Raw genomic sequence first — 22,673 nt, 5'->3', positions numbered from 1 at the left:
TAATGAGTTCTGTCTTTGAAAGGACATCCAGAAGGAGACAGCAGAGAGACAATCTGTAACTTAGGAAAGGACAGAATTAAAAAGATCAGGAGTAGACAAGTAGAGCTGGGTGTCAACACCATAAAGGTGATACTGAAGTCCAAACGACTGAATACGTTTTCCTAATGAAGTTGTATAGAGCGAAAACAGCAGAGGGCCTAGAACAGAGCCTTTAGGCACTCAGATAGAGGGAGGGTATGTAGTAGAAGTAGATTTAGAGAAGGCAACTTTAAAGGAACGGTCAGATAGATAAGATGTAAACCATGAAAGAGCAGTGTCATGAATGCCAACTGAGTATAGAATGTCTAGGAGGAGTGTGTGGCAACTGTGGCAAAGGTTGCAGAGAGATCTAGAAGGATTAGTATGGAATAGTGACCTTTAGACTTTGCCAGTAGAAGATCATTGGTCACTTTGATGAGTGAAGTTTCAGTTGAGTGTGTTGGGCGGAAGCCAGATTGCAGGGGGTCGAGAAGGGAGTTGTGAGTGAGATGCTGGATCAGGCATTTATAAACAAGAATTTCTAGTAATTTGGATGCGAATGGAAGAAGGGAAACCGGACGATAGTTAGCGGGAGAGCTGGGATCAAGGGAAGATTTTTGAGGATGGGAGTGATTAGTGCTTGTTTGTATAAGGATGGAAAAGTACCAGTAGAGAGTGAAAGGTTAAATAGGTGGGTAAGTGCAGGAGAGAGTGTAACAGCGATTGGATAGAGGATGGGAGAGGGTATGGGGTCAAGGGAGCAGGTTGTGGGTTTTGAGCAGGCTAGAAGTTTGCTAACTTCATCTAGTGTTGCGGGGGTGAAGGAATGAGAAATTGATCATTGACAAAGATGTTGAAGTTTCTGCACAGAGGAATCCAAAAGGATTTGGGATTCACTACACCAAGAAGACAGGTGACTCTTTGCCCTAATTGTTATTCTTAGATATGTTCCTTGAAATCACAAAAGTGTATTTTGGTATTAACCAATATGCATGTATGAAAGAATTACTATGACATTTATTCATATTAGGATTTGTGTAGTTTTGTATAGGGCCTTTCAACCTCGACTTACCTCACATTTTTAAAACAAAGAATGTAATTTTTTGTATTAAAAGATGAAAATAAAAAAGCACGAAGGGGTAAAAATACAAACAAGGGTCCAAAAATCTCAAAGTCCTCAATTTTCATAAGAATTTCCATGTACAATCGAGAAACAACCCCAACCCCAAAGCTCAAAGCAAAGAAAGATTTTACAATTGGAGAAGGAGAGCTCCCATTCACTCCTACACGACCTCATCAGCTTTTAAATGGAGACGTTTTGTATTAGATTTTTTTCATGGTTTTTACCCTTAATAAATAATTAATGTTTGTGGTTTCGAGTAATTTTAACACTAAAAAGTGCAATTCAGGGAAACAAAAAATATATACATAAAAAAATTGTTCATCTTGTGCTCAGGTTGTGTTTGTACAGTATGCTCTACCAATAGTAGAGGCAGACGTTGTAATGACTAAGCTGGATTAATTCCTCATTCAAATAGATTAAGCAAAAACAGACTGACTGTTTAAACTACACCTTAGGCAAATGCATATAGAAAAACTGCAAAAGAGAGTATTGGGCTGAGATCTACATTTTATGTTCTGTTTGTTTAAAACACATCAACAATCATTTACACTTGTTTGTTACTTGCTGATGTCTCTTGTGGAGCCTGATTTAACAAATAACAACAGCGAGAGCACAGAGAAAGGTTGCAGTGGCTCTTGTTGGAAACACAGAGTTCATCGGAGCATGTATAAAATTGCCTTGAATGGAGTTTGTCAGCCAGTCAGTTTGTCTTGAGAATGCAAAGTGGAAGAGAAGGATGATTTACAAATTGATGATTTATAGGAGAAAAGGATGGTTTACAAACATATTTCATGAAAGTTTAGGATTTTTACATAATTTCCACATGTATCAAAATCATTACAGAATGGTGGATACAAACCTAAAATGGGAAAAAAATATATATATAAATAAATATTTATATTTTGACAATGACATATTCCCCTTGTCGTGATAGAACAACCACCGTATTAAGTATCACTTTAAGTACATACATCCCACAAACATATATTTTAAAAAAAAAAACTCCATCTTTAGGGTGTTATTTATCAAGCTCTGAATTTATCTCAGTATTTCTGAGATAAAAATCAGAGCAACTCAGAATTCCCAATGGACCTTATTTATCATTCAAAAATTATTTTTGGGCAAAAACCCAAAAACTTCGGACCTTTGCCTGAAAAGTCCAAAGTTTTCAGACTTTTCCGCAAAAACTATGAAATGAAAAACATAAGAAGCATGGATATTTTAAATAAAAGGACAAGCTTACCGCTTTCCATAATGGGTCCGGGTGCTCATGCCCTAGACCCTCAGCGAAGGGGAGCTACACACAGAAACCTTGAATGACATGCAGGCACCATTCCAGAACACCAAAAAAATCAATTAATTAGTAGAATCCAGGAGTCCAAATTTTTTTTGTGAAATAATTCAAAAGTCTTTACTTGCATCATGTATAAAAAATATTAGCCTGATGCATTTCATGTCCCCAAAAGACACTTAATCATAGGCTCAATGAATTGGAGCACCAGACCTTTATCTTCCTTCTGCAAGTCTCTGCCTTGTTTGCCTTGACAGTCCAGTTGCTTAGTTTTTTAAAGCCCTTTTGGCACCTTGCAGCAGCAATATAGGAAATCTTTATTGACCCATCTGGTCCTCTAGACAACATTTCAGACACTATTTGACAATTAAGGCAGGTTTTCTACTGTGTGTGACCTGAGCAGGAGTGTTAGACTTATATTATTAGATATCTGAGTCTCCATGTGAGATTTAGTTTATGGATAAAGCAATTCTTAGAATCAAGGCCTGCAAAAGGTGTTGATGCCTTCTGTCTAAGGTAAGGTAATGTGCTTTCAGATGAAGAAGGACAAGAATCCTGCAAGATGTCTTTGTGCATGTACATTACTGATAGTACTGATCCCTGGTTTACACCAAAGTAATTCCTCTTGCAGTCCAAAATTGCTTACAAGCTTATAATGCTACTATTTCAATATGGATGTTGAAAGTAGAGCACCTACTTAGCCTACCTACTTACAGTACTTGGAACATTTTGTAGTCATTACATGATTATTATATTTTTTTAACTCGTGTGTATTTTACTTTTTTGCCTTTCCATTTCTGATGGCTTATTAATTCCAACTGGTTTCTGCCTATTCTAGAATGACTATTCTACCTGCCATAATTCTCTGTTTGTGAAGTTCTTCCAGGGCAAAAAAACAATCTCACTTTAGTTAGAGATAGGGTTTTGGAAAGGGTTTTGGGTGAAAGTTTAAAGAGTAAGTCCTCGTTAACCTCTTTCTAAACCTAAGAAAAGGAGGAGGATTAACCTGTTAGTTGATGACATAAAGAAGCTGCAGGAAAAAAATATTATGATTGGAATTCTCCCTATTCTAATGCTGACCTTATTTATACCAAAAATGTTGTTAATAAAGTCAAGATCTTATATGAACTGCGAATTTGCAGAACACAGATAATACTCTTTTCATGTTATTCAGCTATGACATCTGTTATCCAAAATGTTTCTGACCTGTTACATAGTTAAATTGGGTTGAAAAAAGACAAAGTCCATCAAGTTCAACCCCTCCAAATGAAAACCCAGCATCCTGTGGCTTTCTTCATAATGGAGCTCTCTGTTAATTGGCCAACCAGGCCTTTATTTTGGTAAAAGCATTTAATGATTGAGATTACCCAATAAGATTGTTTAGCCTTCGACAATAATTGTTGCTTTATAAATATTTTGTAATGTCGTATTATTAAGAGTGAAAAAGCAAATTGGTCAAAAATGAAATGTTTGTTAAAAGGCTGTGCTGTACTTTGAAGATGTCCAGATAATGGGTTTTCAGATAATAAATCCCATACCCATAGTAGTTATTGCATGAAGAGCAAAAATTTTTTTTTGCTTGCATTCCATAGAACTTTGTAATGTTATGTGATATTTTTTTCTCCTTATAATTGTGAAGCCTTATACTAAAAGCAATGTCCTTGCATCTGATGCAGTTCACATTTATATTATTGTAAAGTGGCAACAAATGTAAGATAAGCTGTATGAGTGACCATATAATATACAGGGAAGGATATGTTATCCCATATTATACAGTATATTAGTTAAGATTAACTTTAGAAAGGTTAGCAGCATTTGCAAATTGTACACTATACTCATAAAAGAAGTGCTCAGAAATCAATTCAAATCCAGATTCATACATTTGGAGATATGAATTCTTTTTGGGTCAGATTTTTTTTGCTTTAACTTTCTGTTCTACCCCCACCATCATCCCCATTTGTATGTACTGCACAGTGCAAATCAGAGATTCTGAGAACTCTTGTGTAGTGAACCATAGCAAACAATCAGGTTGAATGCAGAAATGTAGGGCCTATTCATAAAGTCCCAGAGGGTTTTAGTCTGCGTTAAGGGTTAACGTAGGAGCTGGTTGACCTGAGTCTCCGCTATGGGTCTTTACCCACAGAAAAGCACTTAAACATTGTCCAATTTTATCAGTGTTGAGGATTTAACTCTGCTGGGAAAAGGGCATTTATACAACGAAGGCAGGTAGCCCTATGATGAATGGTGACACCTCATTAGGTGGACTTTTCTGTATTCTCTCTAATAAGTGGTTAGGTTACCTTCATGGTAATGAATTCCTATGCAATATTGTGTATAGTGGCTCTTTAACTAGAAGTGCATATGAAACACACGTCCAGCATGGCAGAGATGATTTGAGCACCTCCCTGAGGCATTTTTGTTCATCTGTGTTTAAGGTGGGATCTGATTACTGTTGGTGATGAGCGAGAAAATGATTACATTTTTTAAATTAGTTGAATTTCAGTGCAGTGAAGCTCAAGAATTGGAAATGGGAATTAATATACATTTACATATTTCAAAGCCAGTTTGACCAAATCTTTTTTGTGAACATATCTGAGTGCAAAGGGTTATGGTATGCTTTTTTATTATACAGAATCCTGGACTGGCTCAGCTATTTAACCAAAGTGACAAATAAATAAATCTACAATATAGCTTTTTAAGCATTTTTCATAATTACTTTTGGGGAGTTTCCTGGTTAGAAGTATTGTCTGTCTGACTTAAGCTTGCTGTCTCACCCCATTTATAGCAGACACTATAAAACCCCTGTGTTTATTAGCAACAGATGTAGGCAGTGCCTGATTTGCAAATGAGGCACCACCTCCTACGTACGTGCTGGATTTGTCTTGAATTTATCTTAATATAGTGAATAAAGTACCCCTTATTGTAAAATATAAGGATATTATAAGTTTCAAAGAAGTTCACCGACTATTTAAAAGCACAAGATTGGAGGCCGAGAGCTTTTATACAGGTCATGGAACTCCAAGATGGCTGCTAATATCTTCATATTTTGCAATGGGGTGCTTTATTTATTATAATACACAAGTTTTAGTTTAAATTTGACAGAAATTACATTACTTAGCTCAGATTATAACCTATGGCATCTTCACTAAAGCTCACACTGCATAGACGGCCATCACTAAATCCCCCTCTGACTGACTAGCAGACGCATCTGCAGGAGCTCCAGTTATTGACTGGAGGAAGCCTGTTGGCCAGTTCTAGACACAGAAGGAAAGGCTGGCTCAGGAGAAAAATGATGTTCATGGGAGTCAAGAGCTGCTGAGGTCTGTGCTTGAGGTTGTGTGGCTGCTCTCTGAGAGATTCTTCATGTGCTTTATGTAGCTTTTTGTGGCAGCAGCAAAATCTTCAGACTCAGGCTCAACTCCTTGACCTGATGTGATTCAAGTGGTATCCAACCTGACTCCTCTGTTAGCAATTATTTCTGCTTGTTAGCTGAATAACTTCTTGGTTTAACTAGTCAGCATAGATTTTGAAAGGGCGACATTTCTGTCAAGGAAATACCGCTAAGATTGTTAAAGAAGAGAGACTAAGCAAAATTATTGTTTATCAGAACAGACAATTCTATAATTCATCTACATCTACTAGTATTTATTTATTGCACTATGCCAATGCTGACAGCTTTTATTGTATTTATTAGGGATGTAGCGAACGTCGGAAAAAAAGTTCGCGAACATATTCGCGAACTTGCGCAAAAATGCGAGCGGTTCGCGAACGGTTCGCGAACCCCATAGACTTCAATGGGAAGGCGAACTTTAACATCTAAAAAAGACATTTCTGGCCAGAAAAATGATTTTAAAGTTGTTTAAAGGGTGCAACGACCTGGACAGTGGCATGCCAGAGGGGGATCAAGGGCAAAAATGTATCTGAAAAATCTGCCTGTGTGTGCTTGGAAGAGATAGTGTAGGGGGAGAGCTGTTAGTGATTTCAGGGACAGATGATAGTAAGTTTGCTGGCTAGTAATCTGCTTGATACTGCTCTGTATTGGAGGGACAGAAGTCTGCAGGGATTTGAGGGACATTTTAGCTTAGGTAGCTTTGCTGGCTAGTAATCTACTGTTCTCTTTAAACAACTGCCATACGTTGACCTTGTAGGCATTGTTTGCCCAGTTTTTTTGGTCGCAGCCACTGAAGCACAGTTGCCAGAAAAAATATGCCATATAAATGCTGAAAATAGTAATTTTTTGCCATATACCTTGAGTCAACGTATGGCAAAAAATGACTATTTTCAGCATTTATATGGCATATTGTTTCTGGCCTCTGTGCTTCAGTGGCTGCGGCCAAAAAAACTGGGCAAATAATGCCTAAAAGGTCAACTTATACACTACTACAGCGATGGATACGGATTACGTAAAATATATTATGGCTGCTTGAAAAAAGTCACTCCGGTGTTTTTTCTGGAGACGGTAATATTATGGATATTTAGACAGAATGTGAACAAGGTCACACAGCTAGATGGCAGTTGGTTGAATAACACACTGGGCAAAAAATGCCTACAGGGCAAATAATGCCTAAAAGGTCAACTTATACACTACTACAGCGATGGATACGGATTACGTAAAATATATTATGGCTGCTTGAAAAAAGTCACTCCGGTGTTTTTTCTGGAGACGGTAATATTATGGATATTTAGACAGAATGTGAACAAGGTCACACAGCTAGATGGCAGTTGGTTGAATAACACACTGGGCAAAAAATGCCTACAGGGCAAATAATGCCTAAAAGGTCAACTTATACACTACTACAGCGGTAGTAAAATAAAAAAAAGTAAAATAAAAAAAAAATGAATATTAAAAAAAAAAAATTAAAGTTGGTGCTGCTGAACTACTAGGAGCAGCAGATTAGCACACCAGTCCCACTCCCCAACACTGCTAGACTAATAGCACTGGGCTCTTATAGTAGTAGTAGTAGTAGTAGTAAAACAACAAAAAAATAAATAAAAGCAGTCCTTACAAGGACTACTGTTATTGCAGCAGTCAGCAGATGAGATCAGAAGCAGGACAGCTGCCCACTGCAGCTACATACAGAGCACTGCAGTAGAAGGTAGATTACTAGCCAGCAAAGCTACCTAAGCTTAAATGTCCCTCAAACCCCTGCAGACTTCTGTCCCTCCAATAACAGAGCAGTATCAAAACGATTACTAGCCAGCAAACTTTCAACTGTCCCTGAAATCACTAACAGGCAGCAGCTCTCTCCCTACACTATCTCTTCAGCACACACAGGCAGAGTGAAAAAACGCTGCAGGGCTTCGGTTTTTATAGGGAAGGGGAGTGGTCCAGGGGAGAGCTTCCTGATTGGCTGCCATGTACCTGCTGGTCTGGGGTGAGAGGGCAAAAAAAAGCGCCAACAATGGCGAACCCAAAATGGCGAACGTCGCGCGACGTTCGCGAACTTCCGGCGAGCGCGAACACCCGATGTTCGCGCGAACAAGTTCGCCGGCGAACAGTTCGCGCCATCTCTGGTATTTATATGAAGTGCGTGTTTAATCCTGAGTCTGGATATGTATGACTTTACTGCCCCCTGAATGGAATGCTGATTGCGTTAGGCAGTACTCATTCAAAAAAGATGGGGGGGGCAGCAAATAGGCATCCCCCCTCCTACCCACCTCCTACCCACCCCATACCATGCAGTTTATTAAGAGGCATAAGGTACAGAGTCCTGCGTGGATCCATTTTTTGGGACCCGTACCTGACCTGTACCCACAACCCGCATTCTTACCCGCTTGGACCCGCTACCCGACCGTGTGACTTACAAGGAGCCTTCCTCTGGGGTTCTGACTGGAGTTTTCATCCTGCTGACAAGTCCATCTGGTAAGGTGCATGTGTTCCATTTGGCTTCTTTGCATTGTGGTTTGATAAAGAATTCCTATTTTTGTGAGTACTCAGTAGGTACTGTATGTGTGTTAATTTGTAAACCAGTTGTTTCCAGCACTGACTGTGGGTTCTCACTGCAGAAGCAGTATTGTACTTCCTTCCTTTCTTCTTATTATTCTGCCTTTACAAGCAGTTTTCCTATTTCTGACATGCATTTCTGGAGATATAGGTTTTCTCTTTAGAGATTTAATTCCTGCCTGGTTGGCTGAGGGGTGAGCACAGTTGTAGTTAAACTACATCTACTGAGTTGGAATGCATGATCCTTTTCTCTTAAGTGGTGCATTGGCAGGCATTTCTCTTGTGTCTGCTAGCACATTAGGAGCCAACATTGTTTGGCTAGCATTTGGCCTTTGGCTTGTGTGTCCACTGGCCCATGTTATGACCTTTTTTTTCTCATTTCTGCTGGCCCTTATGTTGACCTTTGCCTTGCATGTCGCCGGCCCTTGTTATGGTCGTTAGCTCGTGTGGTTGCTGGCCTTTGCTTTTGCTTGTCCGTTGGTATTTTCTATGGTCCTTGGTTCATGGGTTTGTGGGTCTTTGGTATAGCCCTTTGTGCATGGGGCTGCTAGCTTTGATATGGCCCTTTCCCACATGTGGCTACTGACCTTTGTTGTGGCCTCGTTTTTGTAAACCCATATTTTGATATTACATAACAGAGGATAATGAGGCATGTAATGTTTTATTTTTAAATAAAGAAACTTGTTTTTCAGAGTGGGATGATTCCTTTGTCCTGCTGTTTCATATACACACCATCCACCGTGTATTAGTATTCACAAATATAGAAAGTTGAAACAGACTGGAACATAGACAGTACTTTTGTCTGCAATCACCCTTTATTGGAGCTGAATCACCACATGTTTCGAGAATAAATCCGTTGAAAAAGGGATATATTCCCGAAACATGTCATGATTCAGCACCAATAAAGGGTGATTGCAGACAAAAGTACTGTCTATGTTCCAGTCTGTTTCAACTTTCTATATTTGTCTTATTTTTGAATAACCCAGATTTGGATTTTACATAACAGAAGATGATAGGTAATGTAGTTAAAACCAAGCATTTACAAAAGCAGGCAAAGTGTAATTAAGAAGCTATTCCTACAGCGCAATTAAGACTCTATTCCTACAGCGCAATTAAGACGCTATTCCTACAGCGCAGTTGTGGAAGCCGGGGATAATTATCATGTCACTGTAAGCACTAGATGCAGCACACTTGTTGTCTGAAAACCCCATTTACTGGTCCATTTTAAGCACAAGCCACAAGGTGTGATTTTGGTATGTGCAAATGTGTATCCATCTTAGCAGCCTAATAAATTGCACTTGCAGTCGTCAATGAGCCCTTATCTGTTTTATATTTCAGCACCATGGATAGCAACACTGCTCTGCCTTCTAACACGCTGCATCCAACTCCACCCTTATAGGCTGCTGCCTGAATCCAGAGCCTGGCAGGCTACAGACTGTGGCACACACACAGGAAATTGTGAGTACCTGCCAACTTGCAGAAACGGCAGAGATTCTTTGGCAGACCCCCCATGTAAGCTAATATAAGCGTGCCTGAGGAAGGAGGCACTAAGACCTGGCAGACATGGGAAAGGCTTGAGAGAGAAATCCCTTCAGTGCTGGCGCAGAGAAGAGAGGATCGAAGTCAGTCACCTGCTGGTGAAGGACAGTAAAGCAGCAGAGGGAACCAGAAGAAAAAGCTCATCTTGCTCCGACAGCTGCACCTTCTAGCTTCAGCTTCTCCCAACTCCAGCAACATAACCTTCACAGGAACCCCCTTCCCCCGAGACTCCTCAATTCTGTTGCTGGAAGCGACACCACGCCAGTCGCATGTGATCGCAGGCAGCACTTGGGAAGGTCTGCTGGTGGAATTGATCAGCACTGTCTAATGCATTCCAGATGCAAATGTAACTAGGAAAGAATTGTTTCTTATCCAGTGCCCTGTCTCCAGTTTGTGAACATTCATCTGAAATTGCCGCATGATGCTGCCCAGGGAAACAGAGCTTTTTCCTTAGGATGCAGCGATTTGCCGTTTTGTAGCTTCTTGCAGAAAGGATACATATAGTGATAGCCTGCAGCCTATTGCTACTCCAGGCTGAACAAAAAAGAGGGACCTGGGTGAAATGGATCACCTGTAGATTATTGACCCTTAAAAGTGATTTTATTGGCATATAAATAGTGTTATTCTACTGACCCACGTTGGATCATGAGCCTGGAAGGGACTGCCACGGTCTGACAAATATTTGAGAGCCGAGAATCTACAAACTGCCAACTTCACCATCACTTCCTTCACTTTCCCCAGGGTGGGCACTGAGAGCACCAAGGTAGGCACTGGACAGACTGCTTCTTTTCATGATTGTGCCAAGGGCTCCATACTCAGTGTGAGTTCTTACCGGACCTGGAGAGCCAAAAGCAAAGTTATTTGGGGGGGGGGGGTGACAGATGATCTCCAACTTTATCTATACTCTCCTAAATATCATTTGAACCAAATTGTCATCAAATAATGTTGTAGATATAAATATTGAGACTGGAAACCACAGATTAGAAGTAGCAATGTTATGGTTAACAGCCGGTAAAGTAGGAAGCTGCTCCCTAAAACAAGCACAGTCTGTCCCAGATCAGATATACAGGATCACAGGTCGAATATAAAGTACAGTCTGTCCTAGGTCAAATACAGCAAAGTCTATCTACAGTTCCACTGCCCCAATAGATGTTCTACTACCTGCTTTGGTAATGCCCAGACTGGCACAATCAGCGATCTGTACACACTCCCCCACTTTCAGTCTCTGGCAGGGACACACTGCACAATACATGGACTCAGATTTACATAATAGTTCCTCTGTATTCAGAGCTCTAGCCGGGAATGTCTCACCCAAACTTGCCAATGTCTAGCACATTCTGGCCACATAGCTATATCCAGGATTGCTGCTGAAATACACAGCATGATTCATTGCTATTCCTAGTCTTGTTTCAGCTTCCTGATTATTAGACTGAGAAATGGTCAAAGGAGGTTCAACTAAAGGTCTTAACAAAAAACACATTTCAATAGCTTTGGATATTGATGATAAAATGAAGCAATATGTAAATGAATTAGGGGGGTATATTTGAGCAATCATTTTTTTTTTTTTTTTGTTTTTGCACAAATTGTCAAATTGGGGTAAACCCTTGCTTATATGAATTTGCATCCAAGGAGCTTTCACCTGCCATAATGTGAGCAGAACATAATTATGTAATATGGCTGCTGGATGTGCAGTACATACATACATCTTACATATCATGGCCATAACAGCTTGGGCTATAATGGGAGGGGGTCATTAAAGGAAATAGATGAAGTATCTAGTAGTGTATGAAATGACAGTGTGGATTTGGTTGTGCCGTTGGTTAATACTCAGGTTGTGACTGTATTGTGGGTGGATAGCTGCTGTACCAGTAAGGGAAATATCATCTCCCTATACAGTGTACGGACAATTGTGCTTTCTAATCGATAGTTTTTTCTCATCTCCAACACGCAAGCTTTTATCTTGTAATCCTTAGTTTGTAATCACTATTAAAATGTGCTTTTTTACGCTCATAGAAATATTACAGTGTGCTGTGAATGTTACAAAGTGTGCTTAGTTGGGAGCTGCCAGTACAGTGAATGCAGTAGAGCATGACTTTCCTTCTTCCCAGCCATGTGAAGGTATTCCACACTTGCATTCTATGCTGTCTGGGCTCGGGGTTGGGAGTTTACACAGAGCTAACTGTGCTCAATAAATGCACAAATTCCTGAATCTTCATTATCCGACCCAGCTGGCACACTTAAAATGGGGGGGGGGTGAGCTTAAATATTTAACCCTTCTTTCTACCCAAATCTTAGAATGTTTTTAGAAAATAAAATATATATCCAGGACTCCCTTAGATCACAGTAATTAAATAGCTTGTAATGGAAATACTTCTTTATTAAGGGATACTTATCTACTATAGAGAGTTCCTGTAGCAATCAGGTAGGATAAAATATAATATACTGGCAATCAATATATAAAACATAGTCTGTACATACTGAAATCCTTTAATACAAGCTTGAAGCAACTTACTGTGATTAAAATATATAATACATTTAAAAAGTCGACTTGCCAGTGTGATTAAGGGCATTTTGTTCTGCACTTTGGAATGTTTTGGTATTTCCTTAAGGAGGGAACAACCACATCAATGCATATTAATAGTTGTATCACTGTATCAATATGAAACATTATTATGGTGCTTGGGAAAGGTAGAGATTTATTTTCCCTCTGCGTTACAGAATGAAGACACTTTGATACTTGGGCTGATTTGTTCTGCAGAGATAAATCAAGCAAACTCAAGATGCATTATTCATTATTCTACATCAGGGATGTTGTTCATCTAGTAGTCTAACAGCTGTGGTTGAATGCACGCTGGCAGGTATCATTCTGCATTGGGGAAACTGATTTAGGGATCAGGGTTGGATATCGTTGTGGTAAGCTTAGGGTGCACATGGTGAGTTTGAGGAGATCCTATTCATCCCAATATTTACCATGATTGTACCATTAACCAGAGCTCCCTACAAATGTTTAAATTTCCCATAGTGCAATTCTACATATAGACGGGCAGTATTTTTCTGAACCAATATTGTTTGGATAAAGTCAAGTATTCCATTATAATTGACACTTCTATATCTGTGACTTTTTTCAGCTTACTTGGTCATAAAAACCTGGATATTTTCCATCAGTGATTTTCCTTTGCTATTATATTGGAAGCAAAATAAGAAAGAAGATATCAGATGCAGCAAGGGCAAGTTTCACCTACTCTATCGTAGTTAAGTGTACATAGGTGTAATATTTTTACATTATTGAGTGTGGTCACAGTTTTTATCGTGTTTTTACTTACTTTTGAATAAAATGGCAAACTCTAAAACCTCTTTTGACACATATTCATTATGTATTTTATATGAGAACATTTTTGAGCAGGCATATTGGTTGTAATATGTACAAAAGTTATAATTTTCATATAATATAGTTACTAGTGTATGCAACTAGATCTAGCCAAAATGCTGGTATGCTTATTAGAAGCATTAAACAGGAATGTGCAACTTTCTATCTGAGGCCCATAGTTCCAAGTCAGGGGGGGTTATTTATTAAAATCCGAAAGTTAAAATCTCCAAAAATTTCATTTTTTTTCACTAGAAAACTCCCCGAAACAGAAAATCCGCCATCTCAGACCTCTTGAGGTCCTGTATAAGCCAATGCTAGAGGTACTTATATCAATTTGAAGAGTTCGTGGTCTGCACTGAGTTTAGCCCAAAATTCCGAAAATGCAGGTTTCTGCTTGCTTTTATCGAGTTTTTCCTCTATCTGATTAAATCAATTTTTTTTTACTAAATAAGCTAAAATCAGGCATGGGAGTTTGATTGTGTTTTTTTTAAGATGAATATGGATTTTAGTAAATAACCCCTCAAATGTCTGTTAATTAAAGACATTGCATTGACATTAAGGGGCCGATTCACTAACTTCGAGTGAAGGATTCGAAGTAAAAAAACTTCGAATTTCAAAGTGTTTTTTGGGCTACTTCGACCATCGAATGGGCTACTACGACCTTCGACTACGACTTCGAATCGAACTATTCGAACTAAAAATCGTTCGACCATTCGATAGTCGAAGTACTGTCTCTTTAAGAAAAAACTTCGACCCCCTAGTTCGCCATCTAAAAGCTACCGAACTCAATGTTAGCCTATGGGGAAGGTCCCCATAGGCTTGGCTAACTTTTTTTGATCGAAGGATAATCCTTCGATCGTTGGATTAAAATCCTTCGAATCGTTCGATTCAAAGGATTTTATCGTTCGATCGAAGGAATAATCCTTCGATCGTTCGATCGCACTATTTGAGCTAAAATCCTTTGACTTTGATATTCGAAGTCGAAGGATTTTAATTCCCAGTCGAATATCGAGGGTTAATTAACCCTCGATATTCAACCCTTTGTGAATTGGCCCCTAAGAGTGTTATCATGACGCTACATGTTCCCTGCAGGATGGAATGAATGGCAAGTACCATATGTCACCTCATCTATGGTTATAACTTAGAAATGCACTGGCACCCAATTTTTGGGTGCATTTTGCTACATGTGGATTTGTTTTTGGAATGCTGAGACATTGACTTCACTCTTCAGCCAATTTTTTATGTTGTATTTGTAATAAGTTATACTGTAACAGATATGTGTTGCATAATATGGTTACTGTTCATGGATTTTTGGATGCCTCAACCGATCAAACTGTGTAAAGGTTGCTGAAAAGTTTTATTTCATAAACAATTTATATTGGTGCTCTTACTGACCGTCTTACTTGCAGTGTAATGTGTACCATTGGTGGCTCATACATTGGCTATATACATGTATGGCAGCAATAGTGAAGCAGATGCAATAACAGTGTGAAGACAAGTCCCGGCAAGATAATGACTTTCCCACGAGTTTGGACTTACAGAGCTGCTCAAACCCATGAACAAAGATTAATACAGGTATTGGACCTGTTATCCAGAATGCTTGGGACCTGGGGCTTTCCTGGGTAATAGTTATTTCCATAATTTGGATCTTCATACCTTAAATCTACTAGAAAAGCATCTAAACATTAATTAAACCCAATAGGCTGGTTTTGTTTCCAACAAGGATTAATGATATTTTAGTTGGGGATCAACTACAAGGTAGTGTTTTATTATTTCAGAGAAAAAAAGGGAAACATTTTTAAAAATCTGGATTATTTGGATAAAATGGAGTCTATGGGAAATTACCTTTCCGTAATTTGGAGCTTTCCGGATAACAGTTACAGACTGTCCTTTTCATGCAGTATTTTATATATTGGCAATTGGTACATTTTTTCACACCCTTTTTTTATTGGGAATTTTATTTTCAAACCTAAATGCATTGTGAGCTGCAGTTTGGTGAGTTTTGGTGCAGCTGGATTCATCCCCATCACATACAGTCTACCCACCTGTTTGGGACTATATTATTTTACTATATGAGATCTAAAAGGGGACAGTGGCACTTTTAAGACACCATTTAGAATGGTGATGCTCCATGAAAGTGGGTCCCATAGCTATTTCTTTGAAGACCCAAATACTGATGTCTCTGTTTATGTTTTATGCATTGCTGTGTGATGTGCAGAATATTGTCCCACATATTTCTTAGAATTCAGGAACACATTTTTTCCATAATTACAGAAAATAGAAAAAAAGGTTTTTTTTGAGTTCAGGTTTTCTAAATTTTGAAGTTTATTAATTGTATAAATCTCAAAATTTCGAACGAAAAATTCTGCTAAAACCTTTCAAGATCCATGGCTGTGTTACATGATTATTATGTATATTTTCAGCTTAATTTAGGATCATGTGACAAATATGTGCAAAATTCTTCTTTATTTTATATCACGCCTCCACTCAAGCAGCATCTTTATATACCCTAAGCAAATTCGCTATATTGTACTATATATATATGTGTATAGTCATACAAGACTGTGTGGGTGTACTGTGCAATACACGCTAACCTGAATTTAGTGTTCATTCATTCTTATGAGACTATGCATTTTATGAGAATATTAATCTGAATAGAAATGATTTAGTAATTACAAAGTGGAATCTGGCCATGGGCAGATGACATCTAAGCACACAGACTCAAATTCAAATAGACTGACCTGGTTCCTATGGCTATTAAACCCTTCAGTGTTATCATGTATTGATTCAAATACCTTGATTTTCATATATAAATTGTTTTTAAATCTTGTAATTAAAAAAAGGAAATTCAATAACAGAAAAATAATATTGAATTTTCACTCAAAACAAATCTTCCATTCGAGGGAGCAAAACATTTTTGACAATGGTGGTCGCTGCAAAGAAACAGGATCAATGAAGCCTAGAAGCTGCAGAAGATGACCCTTTGGAACAGTAGCACATGAAGAACAAAGTATCCAGCAATCATCTTGCTTGGGGACAACTGCAGAGATACATGATAACCCTGGTGGCTACAAAGAAAGCAAAGGAATACGTCCTTAAGCAAAAGATGCTTCCACGCTACTAACACACAACTAAAAAAATAGATAATGAAATGAAAAAAATGGGCAAGTGGAAAAAAGAATATACTGTTTGTTAAACTATAAACTTATTTTTAGTCATTTGTAGGGGAAGTAAAGAACAGACATAGCATTGCTTTTACTAATGACTATGAGTTACAAGGTGCATTTGCTTCCCCATTTGACAGCCCTACACCAAATCGGATAGGGTGGGGTAGAAAACTTACACTGTAACTTGCATATTTAGGCAAAAAAGATACCATTAGGGGCAGATTTATCAAGGGTCGAATTTCGAGTTCATGGGAATTATTTTAAACTCCCATGAACTCGAAATTCGAACAACTGCAATTTATTAAAAAAAAATGAATTTTTGGTACTCGGGTGAATAGGATTGAATTGCTAACTCAAATCGAATTCGAATCAAATTCGATTAAAAAATTTTTCCGAAAAAAACTTGAATGTCAAGAAGCTGCAAACAACTCCAAATTGATCCCAGGACACAGTAACGAAATTTGGTGGGGGCGGGCCCTGGTGCGGGCCATGCAGCCGGGCCCGTCCCCACCCTCATCCCCACCCTCGTCTGTGTGATTTTTACTCCAGCCGGCTGCAGCGCGCGATCTGCCGGGGGGGCCCTGCGGGGGTGCGGGCCCTGGCCCAGTTGCACCCCCTGCTCCCCCGGTAGTTACGCCCCTGCCAGGACATCTTCCATAGATTAAGACAGCAATTTGGCAGATGTAAGGTGGCGAATAGTCAAATTCGATTTCGGCCAGTGTATGATAAATTTCGATAATCTAAAATTTGAATTTAAAAAAAAAACCTTTAATCAAATTTTAACAATTCTCTAGTTGAATTTGACAGTTTCTGCCATAAAAAACTCAAAAAATTCAAATTTTCACTTCGACCATTGATAAATCTGCCCCTTAGAGTCCTGAACAGGTCCAGTTTTTCAAACTCAGACCTGAACCACAACCTGTATTTTTATCTACTTGGACCTGCTCCCCAAACAGTAACTGCCTTACCCACATCCCGACCTTCTAACTGCTGACCATCATTAAATCGGAAGTGCTGTTGCCACAGACCTGTAATCAGAAATGGGAGGTGCAAAAGCAGGGAGACCCACAAACCCATGGACTTGCACCCAGACCTGAATTCATAAGTCATTCCTGCAACCCACTGGTTACCTTCTTTTTAATGTGTACTGGACCCACTATAGGGCTCTAACTAATATTACAGTGGGGAATTGTGTGAGAGTTACAGAACACACCATTTAGTGGGTGTCTGAATTGACAGTGACATTTTGCTAAAAACACTCCATTGTGGGTAAGAAAAAGCCAGAAATTTGTGTTCTATTATGCACATTGTACTTTCACTTGCATTAATGAGATTTCAGGTTGCATACAGTATTTCAGGGCATGTATAAGAAACCAGTCCATTAACAATAACATAACATATAATTGTAATGCTCAGCTGTTTCTCTTGAAATCAAAACTACATTGACTTCTATTTTCCATTATGTTGTCTGCAATTTTTAATATTTTATTAAGCTTGTGCAAGCAGGTTATTTTTAAAGTTACTGGCAATCCCAGTAATTTACTTGCATCTTTCTGCTAGTGCTAAATGACATGCTTCCTAAATGTAGTGTACTTCTCCATTATATTATTGCATTGTGTATATTGATCCATCCATCCATCTCCAATATTGGTCCATTACTATGTGTGCATTTGGAAATGTTATTGCATTAAAGGGGAAATGACTACTGTTTATCTTTCATCTATTTAACTTTCTTTAGTACTGCGAAAATACAATTTCATTGTTTCATATTTCAGAATGTATGTACAAACAAGCTCACAATATAACAGGCATATAGACCCATCAGTGGTTTTACTGGGCCCCACAGCAAATCACAGTACAATATAAGAATACTGAATATAGCTCCACTATAATATAAGGATACTGAATATAGCACCACTATAGTATAAGAATACTGAATTTAGCACCACTATAATATAAGAATACTTTAGATTTTAATAGTTTAGGGAGTTTTACTGGGAGTTTTTGTTGAAGCACAAGGGATGGTCTGTGCTATTATGCCACCTGATTTGGCAAAGGACATACATTGGTATACTGTAGCTAATTCTTCTGCTTTCCTCAGTGCCAGTTTGTCTTAAAACTTGGTACCGGTATGGGACCAGTTATCCAGAATGTTTGGGGCCTGGGGTATTCCAGATAAGGGATCTTTATGTAATTTGGATCTTCATACCATACAGTTAGGGGCACACTACTGTGCTCGAGTGAAGGATTCAAATTAAAAAAAACTTCAAATTTCGAAGTTTTTTTTTTTGGGTTCTTCGACCATCCAATAGGCTACTTTGACCTTTGACTATGACTTCCAATCGAACGATTCAAACTAAAAATCATTCAACTATTCGACCATTCGATAGTCTAAGTACTGTCTCTTTAAAAAAAACTTTGACTACCTACTTCGGCACTTTAAACCTACCGAGCTTCAATGTTAGCCTATGGGGACCTTCTCCATAAGCTTTCTAAGCTTTTTTTGATCGAAGGAAAATCCTTCAAATTGTTCGATTCTAAGGATTTAATCGTTCGATCGAACCACAAAAGTATTTGTGGTAAATCCTTCGACTTCGATATTTGAAGTCGAAGGATTTTACTTCGATGGTCAAATATCCCTCGATATTCAACCCTTAGTAAATGTGCCCCTTAGGCTGCTAAAAAAACATTTAGACATTAAATAAACCCAATAGGGTTGTTTTGCCCCCAGCAATGATATCTTAGTTGGGATAAAATTCTAATTATTTGATTAAAATAGAGTTTATGGGAGATGGACTTCCTGTACTTTGGAGCTTTCTGGATAATAGGTTTCTGAATAACAGATCCCATACCTGTAATTTATTTTCTTGTTCTAGACATTGCTTAGTTTACCATTCTGCTTTAGCCACATACCAAATTTACTCTTTAATACAGGGAAAGTCTCTTCCATTAGATAAAAGTAAGGCCTCCCTAGGCAGCAGTGTAGTGAATGGAAATGACCCTTTCAGTTGAAGAGTAATTGATCCTGCTCAATGTATTTTGAAGCCAGTGCTCTGGTCCTGAGGGTGTATCTGGATTCCCTTCCATGAAGCAAGATAGAGCTGCTATCTCAGAGTACCAGAAATTACATTTTCAACTATAAGTTAAAAGATATTTTGTATTCTTTATTCCTTTTAACTTGTCTTTAGGGCTCATTTATGATACAGCCATTGCTTGTATTTGTGCCATTCACTAAAGACACTTGCTAAACCCTAATATATGGATCAAGCCCCATTGTGCTCACCCATTCTGTTTGGATGAATTGTGTGGAAGTGCACCTTAAAGCTACCTTAAAAGCTACTGTCACCTTGAAGGTGCTTGTAGTGATGGGTGAATAAATTCGCCAGGCATGGATTTGCAGCGAATTTTTGCGTTTCACCACCAGCAAATAAATTTGTGAAACTGCGGCTAAATTCGTCAGCAAAAAATCCACCACAACAAAAAAAATATTATCACGCGTCAAAATAGTCGTGCGCATAACAATTGTCGTGTGTCAAAATTATTTGGACGCCCATTGACTTTAATGCATTTGGACAAAATAGTCGTGCATATTAAAATTGTAGTTGGCTTCAAAATTGTTGTGCGTCAAAATTATTTTGACGGCCATTGACTCGAATGCATTCGCATATTTTTTCGACTTTCACAAATTTTTCGATAAATGTGTGAATTTTCCGGTGAATTGAAATGCCACATATTGGCCCATCACTAGGTGCCTGTAATTTCAGGGTTCCCACTGCCTGTAGCAATACACAAAGTACACTTTTGCCTAAAGAGTAACATCATTTTATTTTACTTTGAGCGCAGGAATTTACATTCCATACAAGTTCCAACCAAATACAACATAACTCACTCTCTGTTATGCTGGAATTGTGAAGAAAACTTCTTCATTTTGGGTTAAAACATAGCAAGAAGAAAACTTCATTTTGGGTTAAAACCATAACAAATTAGCCCTAGAAAAAAAAACATTATTTCAAAATTCATTTTTCATTTATCTGTCTGTGGGTGGGGGCTTTACTGCCTCTTGACATAATAAAGTTTTTCCTATTAGCAATTTTAATACAACCTTCTTGATTCCAAATTTGAAATAAGTAAATCTGCCCCATAGTCAATTGTATATTTGTATTAAGAAAAGTCACATTTCCCTTTTGTACATGGATACAGTATTTGGCTTCCCTTCTAACAACTAGAGATTTGGAAGCCCGCAAAAGGAATATCAAATGAAACACAGGCCGTTTGGTTGCTGAAAATGAGATTATTGCATGTGAATCCATTCTAATCACGCATATAATTCTTGCAGCATTTATTGACATAAACTATATGACATGATTACCCTATTCTTCCTGTAGTTCGTATAATCAGGAACATTGCCTGGTTTATAGCACTCATAACCAAAATCAAATTATTCATGGAAATCCTGAAAAATGGTGATATAATTATAGCAAGTTTCAGGCTACATTTATCTTTAATATAGATTGGAAGTAAAGTGCTTCCCAACAGAAGCTGCAATTAGAATTGCAAAAGCAACCAAATATATCTACAGAGAAGGTCTGAATGCAAAATGTTAGCGAGTACAGAATGTATTACCTGCCAAACTGGAGGAAAACAGTTCATTATGCAGTTCCGTTATTCACAGTGTGTATCTCGTTCAAAATGTTTGTCACAGACAAAGTTACTGGAACAAATGTCACTACTTTTTGAATATTTCTGAATTCTGTCAAGTAGCCCAGAAAAGCGAGCCTGGCATGAGTGACAGGGGCCATGACAGGGGTGTTAATAGGGACCCTGGGGAGAGGGTTGATGGGATTTGTAGTTTGCTAAGCTGTAGTGAAGGGAGAGGAGAAAGCGAGGGCTTAAATAGAGGAGCAGAAAGGGGAGAGCCATTACCACATGGACATCTGAAGGGAGAGGACGATGTTCCCTCCCTCCCACCCTTGATGTAGAGAAGTTGGGGTTTGGATGAGGGATAAGATTTTTTTAAAAAAAATTGTTGCAGCGTTGGTGGTGTGGCTGCCATAGTGGTGAGCTAAAAGGGGGTAAATAGATTAAGGTGCAGGTGCGTGTATGGAGGGGCAGGCCTGGGACTAGGCTTTGGCACAGGAAGTGGGAAGTTTGGAGATCGGTGCTTAGTCACAGACTTGGTGTGGGGTTTTTCAAATGGTTTATGATAAAGTTAAGTTATTGTAAGTTTTATAACTGTAAAGCAGCCTTTGGTGGATAGATGTTATGCTTCCATGTTCATGTACTTGTTTATGGAAAGTGGAGTGATATCAAAGTTGCTTAAATGTTTATGTATTGTTAATAAATTGAGCTGGGACCTTTCCACAAATGAATTCAGATTGGAGTGTAGTTATTGGTGTAATTGGGGAGGGGAAGGTTGATGTTAAGTGGGGATTGTTATTGCAACCTCCCATAGTCATGAATATTTGTATTAAGATTGAATATCCTTTAATGTTGGTACTCTTACTCTAAAGCCTTGCTTAATCCTAAATAGAATCTGATACATCTCGGGCTTGGGCTGGACTCTTTACTCTTTTCCTATTGCTTTAACCATAAAATATCAGTTTTTATTTTTGTTGTGGTCCCCAACCGGTAGCTCGTGAGCAACATGTTGCTCCCAGTGGCCTCAAAGCAGGTGCTTATTTTTGAAATCCAGGCTTGGAGGCAAGTTTTGGTTGCATAACAAACAGATGTACTGCTAAACAGTAGTAATGGGCGAATTTATTCACCAGGCGCAAATTTGCAGCAAATGCCCGTGATTCGCCGCTGGCGAATGAATTCGGGAAACTGCTGCGAAAATTCACCGGCGTCCAAAAAAAGGATGCTCGCATCAAAAATGAGACGCTGGCGCCAATTTGCAAATTTTTTGCCATATTGCGAATTTTTTGGCGATGCAAAACGGGACAAATTCACCCATCACTATCAAGAAGAGCCTCAATGTAGGTTGATAATCCACATTGTGGCTACTAAATTGCCAATCACTGCATTTATTTGGCACCCCATGAACATTCTTCATGCTTGTGTTGCTCCCCAACTCCTTTTTTTCTTCTGAATGTTGCTCACGTGTTCAAAAGGTTGGAGATCCTTGATCTATAGTATAGTTGTTTTGCTCTGAGCAGAGCAATCTGAAATTGAAAGTAAAGTCACATTCTATTTCAGCTTTGTACCAACAGTCAAATTGGAAGCCC

At 38.6% G+C, this 22,673-nt stretch overlaps 1 protein-coding gene across 2 annotated transcripts in view; it reads left to right on the top strand.

Annotated features, from left to right (window-relative positions):
• Positions 1-9,732: 9,732 nt before the first annotated feature.
• sgcz.L (sarcoglycan zeta L homeolog) overlaps positions 9,733-22,673 on the top strand; it is a 433,181-nt gene continuing 420,240 nt past the window's right edge. For both annotated transcript variants that reach the window (XM_018230203.2, XM_041589029.1), the window contains exon 1: positions 9,733-10,678. The gene's annotated coding sequence lies outside the window, so the exon portion shown is untranslated. The remainder of the gene's footprint in view (positions 10,679-22,673) is intronic.

The sequence above is a fragment of the Xenopus laevis genome, chromosome 1L (genome assembly GCF_017654675.1).
Source record: "Xenopus laevis strain J_2021 chromosome 1L, Xenopus_laevis_v10.1, whole genome shotgun sequence".
NCBI lineage: Eukaryota > Metazoa > Chordata > Amphibia > Anura > Pipidae > Xenopus > Xenopus laevis.
The sequence above is the reverse complement of the archived record's forward strand: the minus strand, read 5'-3'. Positions and strand labels throughout refer to the sequence as shown.